Source organism: Mercenaria mercenaria, chromosome 9 (assembly GCF_021730395.1).
Source record: "Mercenaria mercenaria strain notata chromosome 9, MADL_Memer_1, whole genome shotgun sequence".
Lineage (NCBI taxonomy): Eukaryota > Metazoa > Mollusca > Bivalvia > Venerida > Veneridae > Mercenaria > Mercenaria mercenaria.
In genome coordinates, this window is record NC_069369.1 from 16,117,511 (window position 1) to 16,128,666 (window position 11,156).

Here is an 11,156-nt window from a genome sequence, read left to right on the forward strand (position 1 = left end):
GACAGTGGAAATCTACCAGGTTCACCGTAAACTGCTTCGTTTGGTGTTTGTTTTCGTACTCCTAATATTTGCTTACAGAATCTAATATGTAATTTATCTACTTCCTTATAATTGTATGCCCCCCAAACTTCTGCTCCGTATAATATAACTGGTACAACCATGCAGTCAAATAGGTACAATTTTGTTTTAATATCTAAAGGAACTCTATCGAACAACGCCAAAAGATTATGATACGCTTTTAAAGCTTGGTCTGACAATGCTGTTACGGTACTAGCCATGTTACCAGTATACCAGTATATGTAAATTTTACTCCCAAATATGTAAAGCTATCAATTTGTTCAATTTTTTCACCGTTTATACATATATCAATATTGTTTTTAAATGTTTTTATTGGCAAACTGCTTCTTAATGGTGCGTTCTTCATGATTCCCCAAAAAATCAGTAAGAACCCGGTTCTTATTTCGTAATTTTTAACTGACAGGTTTAATTGGGAAGGTCATGATAAGACCACAATCAAGTGATAAAGCTACAGGAATGCAGTGACATACTGATATTATGAAGTGTGAAAATATTTAATTAAACGTTTAATTCTTTGCTCAACATAATCCTTTGAAACAAACTGAAAACGGTCCACTATTTTGCTAGACATTCACATCTGTTTTGGGTCCAAATTACAGACAAAATAAATGACGTAATTCACACTCAGCTTATACCTCTTTATTGGCTTATTGGCAAACTGCTTCTTAATGGTGCGTTCTTCATGTTTCCCCAAAAATTCAGTAAGAACCCGGTTCTTATTTCATAATTTTTAACTGACAGGTTTAATTGGGAATGTCATGATTAGACCACAATGAGGTTATAAAGGCAGTTTATTTATCAGACTCATTTATTTGTGGTGTACTTTACAGGAATGCAGTGACATACTGATATTATGAAGTGTGAAAATATTTAATTAAACATTTCACTATAAGAGCTAGCTAGGGAACAAATGACTCTTTTAATTCTTTGCTCAACATTATCCTTTGAAACAAACTGAAAACAGTCCGTCATTTTGCTAGACATTCACATCTGTTTTGGCTCCAAATTACAGACAAAATAAATGATGGAATTCACACTCAGCTTACCTCTGAAGACACAAATTTGTTTGACAACAGCAATTTCATGGTTAATTAGGAAGGTCAGATTTCTTCACCCCCACATATTTGCCAATAAGTAGGTAAGAGGTTCTGATAACCGGGCTTTGCCTCTTACCTATACAAACTATAGGGTCACAATGGGGTTTGTTTTCACATATTAACCATGCATTTGAAGGTAACGATAATATTTGGTTGTTTACATTTAAATTTGCTGATATATGTCTATCTGCTGAATGTACATATGTTATGTTCAGGAGGAAATAAAAGAATCAATTAATCATCCTCGGGTTTAGTATTGTGTAATCCATGAAGACGCCTCAATTGAGAAAGAATAGTTTAACGTCAGAGGTTATTTCTAAGGTCACGGAGTTTAATTGGCCAGCTTGTAATTACAACAGCTTTCGACATCAGTAGCTCAGTCAAGTGTGACTTATTGAATTAAGATATTCCTTCTCAAGAGAAAGAATAATAAGCGATCATTCTGGAACATTTTCGTTTATTAAAATTTTTCCCCATCTACAACTGCGTTTAAACGAAGAGTATGGAACTACAAACGCGCAAATTTTAATGAGCTAAACCAAAAAATTCGCTCGACAGACTGGTCTTTTCTACACTTAAATGATATTAATACCGCAACTTTGAATTTTACGTCTAAGTTTTTGGAATTAGCAGCATCGTGTATACCGACAAGTCTTGCGACAATAAGACCGAACGATAGGCCCTGGTACAACTCTGAAATTAGAAAAATCTCCCGACAGCGCGATAGAGCAAATTGTAAAGCAGTGAATACGGGAAACCTATCAGACTGAAACATTTACAAAAAGATAAGGAATAAAGTCAACAATATGAAAAACATGCCAAGGAAATATTTTTTAACAACATTGAATTTACATTAAACGATCTAAGCTCATGTAATCAACGTCAATATTGGAATTTGATTAAATTATTAGTTAAAGAAAACTCATCAAGCTGCGGCAAGATTCCACCTCTTTCGAAAACACATGACATTTTTGCATTTTCCGATATAGACAAAGCCAACACATTAAACGATTTTTTTTTGTTTCTATTTCAAACATTGATGACTCGCAAGCTAATTTACCAGAATTTGAACAAAACAACGAACCAAACTTTAAGCACCATTACTGTTACAGAACAAGATGTTATAGACGTTTTATCCAACCTTGTCATAAATAAGGCTACCGGACCGGACGAAATTTGCCATAGAATGCTTAAAGAAACTTCACATTCAATTTGCAAGCCTTTGAATATACTTTTCAATAGATCTTTACAACAAAATGTATATCCAAGTATATGGAAAGATGCTAATGTAATGCCTTTATTCAAAAAAAGGTGACAAATCAATTTCGTCTAATTACAGACCCGTATCTCTTATAAGTTGTGTTGGAAAAGTTATGGAACGTATAATCTTTAAATATTCATATAACTTTTTACATGAAAACAACATGATATATAAAAACCAGGCAGGTTTCCTTCCGGGACACTCTACAGTTTATCAGCTCATTGACATGTATAACCAAATTTGCAAAGCATTTGATGATAGGGAAGCAACATGTATAGTTTTTTGTGACACCAGCAAAGCATTTGATAGAGTATGGCACAAAGGTCTTATTTTCAAACGTAAACAATATGGATTTTCTGGTAATGTTTTAAATTGGTTTTCAAATTATTTAAAGAATAGGAAACAAAACGTTTTTGTAGGCTCCACATATTCTGATGAAAAGTGTATAACCGCCAGTGTGCCTCAAGGTTATAACACACTAAATAGCCACCATTATATATTCTATATAAAATGACAAGTTTTCACAATGCTGCAATACACACCTATTTCGTTAACTTACATTTTCTTGTAGAGCAACATTTGTACTGTAAAAATATCCAAAGAAAAGTAGGGGTCATGTTTGATGCAAGAAAAATATTTCTGGTCAAACGGACACACCGTAATTTTTACACTGAAATGACAATCACAATTTAGGGTAGGGGTGTATGAATAAATTTCACATGTTAAATCAGTTTGGAGTCTTTTTTCAACATGCAGATGCTACCAGTATGTCAAGTATAGGCATGCAATATGATTTCAACCAATATATAGCAATGATTTCAAGGAAAAATCCTTCTTACTGCAAAAAAAAAACTGAGAACTATTTGAATCCGCCATTATGCGACTACCATTTTTTCATAGGTGCTCAGGCTATTTAGTGTCTGTATGCCTCAAGGCTCAGTGCTAGGGCCCCTACTATTTTTGATATACGTAAATGATATAGCTGATTCATTGACAAGTGTCACACGTTTGTTTGCAGATGATAGTTCATTAGCTGTAAGTTCTAGAGATACAAATTATATTGAAAGTACCATCAATTTTGATCTTGAAACAATATCTATTTGGGCAAAGCAATGGTTGGTTCAGTTCAACGCTGCTAAGACTGAAGTAATGTATTTTTCACTGTCCAAAAATAATCGCCATTCTCTTGATATATATTTTCAAAACACACAACTAAATTTTGTTCATTTACATAAGCATCTAGGTGTGACATTTAGCGACGATAGAACATGGCATAAACACATAACAGATATAGCATCGTCTGCCTCGACAATTCTTGGAACAATGAGAATGCTTAAGTTTAAATTAAAAAGAAGCACACTTAATCAAATTTATATATCGTATTTAAGACCGGTTATTGAATATGCCTCCTTAGTATGGGATAGCTGTACTTTGTACGAGAAAAATATTCTTGATAGTATTCAGTATGACGCTACGCGAATAGTAACCGGTCTAACAAGATCTGTTTCGATAGATAAACTTATTCGCGAAATTGGATGGGTATCATTGTCGGACAGGAGAAAAAATGCAGAAATTAATTTTAGTTTATAAATACAATAATGGTGAATTACCTGATTACTTGGATGTTATTTTTCCAGAAACAGTTTGTGATACTAATACATATAATTTAAGAAATAATGAAAACTATGCCACAGTTGCTCGACATCTCGAAATTTATTCAAAATCAGTAATACCATCATCTATTAAAATCTGGAACAATTTAGAAATAGACACACGTAATACTCAAACACTCGCAGCGTTCAAATACAAACTTAAGAAAATGTTCCAACCGCCAAAAGTTCCGCCTTATTTTCTATTTGGGTACAGATTTCTTCAAATACATCATGCTAGAATCAGAAACAATTGTAGCAATCTTAATGCTGATTTGCATTACAATCACCTACGGGATAATTCTACATGTAACTGCGGATTTTAGTTAGAAAACGCTGAACATTACTTTTTAAGGTGTCCTTTGTACTCTGATCAGAGGCGTATCTTATTTACAAACACTCGTGTATATCATCCTCTCAGTGCAAATAAACTACTCTTTGGAATCAACCATTTAAGTGTCGAAGACAATAAAAGGCTATTTCAACATGTTCACTGCTTTATCAAATCGACAAGAAGGTTCGAAAATGATTACTATGTTTTTAGATTTAAATTAAGATATTTTCAACAATGGCTGTCTGAGGTGTATATTCCGTGTTTGCATGAGTATGCGAGAAATCATTTCACCATCAGAGGTCGTCAAAATCCAGACGAACCTGATTATTCCACGTTACTGGAGCATGCGCACCGTATACTCGGGTTCGCATCTTTTCGCCATATGAACTCCGATAACTAAAATATAACAAGACTTGCTTACGATGGTAGCTGATCCATGATTGCGTATAGATTTATCTGTAATTCGACTTAGGATTACATCAAATAAAACGCTAATGCTCGATCCCTCGATAATATGAAGACCGTCGCTATTCACGACATTTTGGTCCTACATTGTCCGACGCCTGATGCTGAACGTTACCTGTATACCAACCAAATCGCGAATCCAGAGTTCATCCGGAACCACTAACCTCTGGAGCAAATGAATCACGCAGTGTCCTCCCCCCCCCCCCCCCCCCTTTTCTCTTTTTTCTTAAATCAAATATTACTTCTTCATTGTATTTTTCATTATTTTTTTTCTTCTTCGTCTTTTTCATTTTAAAATGTTCTTTTATTTCATGTAATTGCGACGAAAATACAAAGAAAATAATGCTCATTTTGTTACTAGCAGTATGACATCTGGGAAGGGCCAACCTGCTAATGTTGTTAAAACTTGTGGCCCAACCCTTTTGCTTTTTTATGTAATCTATATATCCATGCATTTGTAATATTCTTACATTTAGTTAGTTTTTTTTTGTATGCATGTCTTGTAAATTTGTATTGTATTTGTATGGAAAGCAATAAAATATGATTAAACTAAATCTCAACGCAACAAAGTCGTATCTTATTATAAATTTATAATAAGATATGACTTTGTTGCGTTGAGGTGACGAAATAGGATGTCTAATATAACTGCTTTTTTCTCAATCGTAACGTTTACAATACAATAAAATACGTTACAAATTTTACTTAAAGTCGGTGCATATATATAAACAGGAAAACATTAGCCTATGTATATCTATTTGCCGACATAACGTAACGTTACTAAATTCAGTTATATCTGGGTGGGTGAATTGATACAAACTCTCAGGGGTTTTCTTGTTGAAAATGAAGCGCAAATCAAATGAGCATAAATTTCCGTTCCTTTCACTACGCTAATTTTACTGGGAACCAAACTTGGAGATTTTTGTTGACTTCAGTCGCCGATTTTCATTACAGGTTGCAAAACCATCAGCAATGAGTCAATCATTGATTGTGCAAAAGGACATCACTAACCTCTCACTTGACTGGTGGATTTCAAAAGTGTGTCTATGATTACAATATCATTGGCGAGCTAGCTATAAGAAAAGGAAGGCCCATTCGTACGAAGACCATCTCCTTCGTTTCGAATCAGACTGTAAAGAGGCCCATCGCAAAGGCTTTTACTTACTAGGCATATTTTTGGACATAAGTAATGCATTATATAGGCGTTGGAATAAAGGGTCTCATCTCAATCTAATATCTCTAGGCATTAAGGGGAGAAGAATGCTTATATGGATCGTAAATTTCCTAGAAGGCAGAAAAATTAAGGTCAAGGTCAATGGCCAAATGTCGGATACAGTAGAATACGACAATGGTAAACCCCAGGGAAGTGTGATTAGTCCGCTGATTTTTAATCTTATGATGAACACACTAAACACGGCTATAGATATACACAATAAACAGTCTCCGCAGGCGACCGAGCCGAACTCGCCCAATTTGTAGATGATGGCGCCACATGGGTTTCCTCGCCGTTCCTGCATAGTACACTAGTAAAAGTACAAAAGGTCCTCAAAGTCATAGAACAATGGAGTATTGAATGTGTGTCGTCAGCCATACTTTGAAATACTAACAAAAACAAATAAAGCAACGCCGGAACTTAAGTTACCGTAGTTTTGAAAGACAGCATCACTTTAAATGATCAGCCCTCCGTTTTTGAGCAACAGGACACAATGTCAAATAACAAACAAAAAGATTCTGAAATGATATTGATTATGTCACGCCATTTGAAGAAAGAAAGATAACTGAATCTCTGAACAGTAACCGGTTGTATTGGCCATATAATCATTCAGCTTTGCTCCGACGCTGTATTGTTGCAATATCTAAAATCCAAACAAACAAAAAATAGCAGCATGGGTTTCACCAGACAAACTTAACCCTTACCCTGCTAAATTTCTATAATTAACTTGTCCATCTTTCAGTTTGGACTGTACCATTAACTGTTAAAAGGAATGTTAACCAAAAAGATACTGACTGAATGGCAAACAGCGCAAATATTGATCTTAACTACTAGTATTCGCAAAGGCATAATCAGTCATGCCCAGCATGATAAGGGTATAGAAAGCCAGGGCATTTACATTTTTCAGATCTGGTTCTTACGAGTAAATGTGCAATTATAACCCATATCCATATCATCAACCATTTCCAAGGAAGTTAAAAGATATATTCTACCCAGCTGCATAATTTCTTCAATATAATTAACATACTACACGCCATCCAACTTTTGCTTCTGGAAAACGCGTTTTTGCCAAACGGACCTTACTGTCTTAATTAATAAATAAGCAAAGGACATCGACTTCAGTGAACTTTCATTTGTTCATGGTTTGAATCTTATCTAAAGATTCGAACTCATTTTGTCCAAGTGATTATCAATAAAATCTGAGAAAAGATCCTTTTGAAGCATAGCACATAACCAAGGAACATAATAGCAGACTTGGTTTTATTTGTTCATGAGAGTACATCCAACATGCTCCCTAGCACCGGCTTTAACTAAATTATATTATAGATCTAGTAGAAAAAGAATGTTCTTCTTGATCTCAAAGCACAAGAAAATATAACAACTATTTTATCGTACATGTATATGAAAATTGGCACACTAGAAGGATCTGTACTTTACTTCATGTTTTTTTATACATATAACGACGTATAAAGACATTTCATTAACTGTTGAAAAATCAAACACCGACATGACTGTATGCTGATGATTCTACGATGCGTTTAAGCGACCATAACGCATTTGATATCAAAACACAACTGCAAAGTGATATTATCAGAGTTGTTAATTGGTGCACTTCTGACAATATGGTGCTCCTGATAAGGCAATAGCATATTACATTGTACCAACAAGAAAGCAGATGAATTCAGAAACATAAATCTAACTCTGAATGATGAAAACACGAAACCACGATGATGAAAACGCGAAATGATATCGAGTTTTCATCATCGGGGTTTCGTGATTTCGACTTTCATCTTTTCACCATCATGATTTCGACTTTTTCATAATCGTGTTTTCGACTTTAATCATAGTATCTTCGTGATTTCGACTTTCGAGATATCACCATATATAACGCATTTAAAAGGGGCGCAGGTCAAAACCTATCCAAACCAAAATGTACCCAAAAATAAAAAGTCCTTATAATCCTTTAAAAGGTAGCAGCTTTATATATGTAACACAGTTTGTGACATTACATACTGTAGCCTTTGTTCTAAAAAACATTTTGACCTACTGCACCTTCGACTCAAAACTAATTTTCTTAAACGTTCATTTTGTTTTACGGCTGTAGAAATTTGCAAAGACATTCCTTACACAATAGAAATTGTTAGCACGTATTTTTGCATCTTTTCAGATTGTTCAACACGACATTTATATTGTGTTAGCTAGTGGTACTGTTAATTTAGAACATGTCTACTTGAATGGTTCATCTCCTTAGATATGGGGGCTGCTTTTTATCATTGTCTTTTGACCGTTTCTTTAAAATGCCGACTCCATAACCTAAGAACCCCTTTCCAACTGCCATTTGTTTAATTTTGCCCAAGTGTTTCCAAATCGGAAAGAATTTCTAAAAAGCTTATTATATAACTCCTCGATCCTTTGCTTTTGTAATAAATATTGTAATCACATGCTATTTGTTGAATAAAATATCATTTAAACCATGTCAACTAGGGACAATACGTCGCCTTTTTCTTGAAATTGCACTCATATGTGTATCATTGAAGGTTCCGTATGCATATACACCGCCGTATGGACACATCTGCAGATGTTTCTAAAGTTGTATTCTGGTCATTGTAACATGTGATTATGTTGAGTTCTGCTCAAACAGTGGCTATAGAAGCATGAATTTCCATTATCGACAACGAACAGACTCAATCAAACCAAGCCTATAACATAATCAGTTCAGTTTTTGTCGTAGGCTTATTGGATGACCTGAGGAGTTTTTTGTTCTAATTGGGCCTCATTGAAAACAAGATTTATATGTTCTGTATAAAACTTTATGAGATTTACCCTCTTTAATTAAAGAATATATATCATTATTATTATTATTATCCCTAAATCCGTGTTCCTAGCAGACACAAGATGTCCATTCAAAAACTCTTACAAATGACACTGTCATCTACATTTACATCTACATCTTTCACCCAACCGTCGATTTCCGACTATCACTGGGCGGCGCTGTCAGAGAAACAGTTGTTAAAGAAATGGTATGTTACAATGTTAAAATAATAAAAGCTAAAAAAAGACAGTATGCTACAGTTAAAATGGGGCAGAGGCAATAGAATTACATACTGACCACCGCCAGCCTCTCTCTAAAGATACCGAGACTGGGGCTAGATTTAACATAAGTTGGTAGGGAGTTCCAGAGACGGATGGTCCTTGGGAAGTAGGAGTTAGAAAAGTACTGAGTGTGAGACATGGGGATTAAGTAATTTAGGTTTCTAGTTGGAATAAGATGAGATTGATCGACTGCAACTGTCTGGGTCCTTATTTTATAAAACATTACTAATGAGTTGTGTAACCTTCTATATTGGAGTGTATTCCATTCTAAAGTTTTCAGCATTTGTGTAACACTACTGGTGTAACTGTAGTCGTACATGACGTACCTAGCAGCTGACCTTTGGACATTTTCGACTTTGCTAGTGAGGGTTTTTTGCCAAGGATGCCAGACGCTTGAACAGTACTCAAGTTGAGGGCGGACATAGGTGTTATAGGCAGCAATTTTGACCTTTTTATTGTCAGTTTTCACATTCCGTTGTATGAAGCGAAGAGTGGAAGTTGCTTTGGAAGTGATATTGTCAATATGTTTGGACCAGTTTAGATCTTTGGAAATGGTTATGCCTAGGTATTTAGCTGCCTCACAAGTTTTTAACTCTATGTTGTGAAGTTTGTAGGGGTAGACCACGGGATTTTTCTTTCTAAAGATTCTAAGGACTTCACACTTGTCCGGGTTGAATTCCATGGACCATGTCTTCTCCCAGGTTTCTAAGTTAGTGAGGTCTTACACTATCTGAAATGGAGTTGATGGTAAGGTATATTATGGTGTCATCTGCAAACATTCTTGCGTTACATTTGACCGAGTCTGGTAAGTCATTGATATATACCAGGAAGAGACATGGCCCAAGAACAGACCCCTGGGGAACTCCAGACAGTACAGGAAGTTCACTGGAAAAATGACCATCAACAGCGACTTTCTGGGATCGGTTGGACAGGAAAGATTTGACCCAATTGGTAATTTGTGGGTTGACACCAAGGCTTTGTAGTTTATAAATTAGTCTTATGTGATCGACCTTGTCAAACGCCTTGGAGAAGTCCATGACAATAACATCTGTTTGTTGACCCTGTTCAGTGTTATTGTAAAGTTCCTGAGTGAAATTAATGAGCTGAGTCTCACAACTGTGACCTGATCTAAAGCCATGCTGGAACTGGCTAAGTAGATTATGCTTGTCAAAATAGGTCATAAGATTGGAAACAACAATGTGTTCAAGGAGTTTAGAAGCAATGCAAGTTAGAGAAATTGGGCGATAGTTACTAGGTTTAGACTTGAGACCTTTTTTAAATACGGGGGCTACAGTGGCTTTTTTCCAATCACTGGGTACTAGGCCAGATTCGAGAGATAACCTGTATATATGGGCAAGTACAGGAGCAATCTCATGGTGGAGTTCTTTTAGGATGCGTGGGGATAGTTCATCAGGTCCTGAGGCTTTATGTGGGGATAGACCATGGAGCAGTTTTTCCACACCTTCAGTGGTGACCTGGATCTTATTCATCTTGGAGACTGGGGATGAGAGAATGTTGGAACATATATGCTTCAGACTAAGGGGCTGGGGAGGGGAAAAGACAGATTCAAATTGTTTGTTTAAGATAGTAGCCTTTTGGATGGGGTCCGTGTAGGTAAGACCATCTGATTTGAGGGGGGCGATGCCGACATTTTCTTTTTTGTTGTGCTTGATGAAACTGTAGAACTTTTTGTTTTTACCAGGTTGTGAGTCATGGTCAAATATGATACTTTCCATACTTATGACCAGTATTGGGCTCTTATCTGCTTCTGGATAGAAGACTTAAGGGATCTGAATCTTTGTTGGCGGGCTGGGGAGGGAGATTTGTGTAGTTTCTGGTAAAATTTATCACGCTTGTGTATAAGCCTGATACTTCTTGGGGTTAACTATGGCAAGTCGGCACGGGGTTTAGACATTTTAGATGGAATGTGTTTTGACTGGGATTCATTAAGGCAGTCCTTGAATGAATT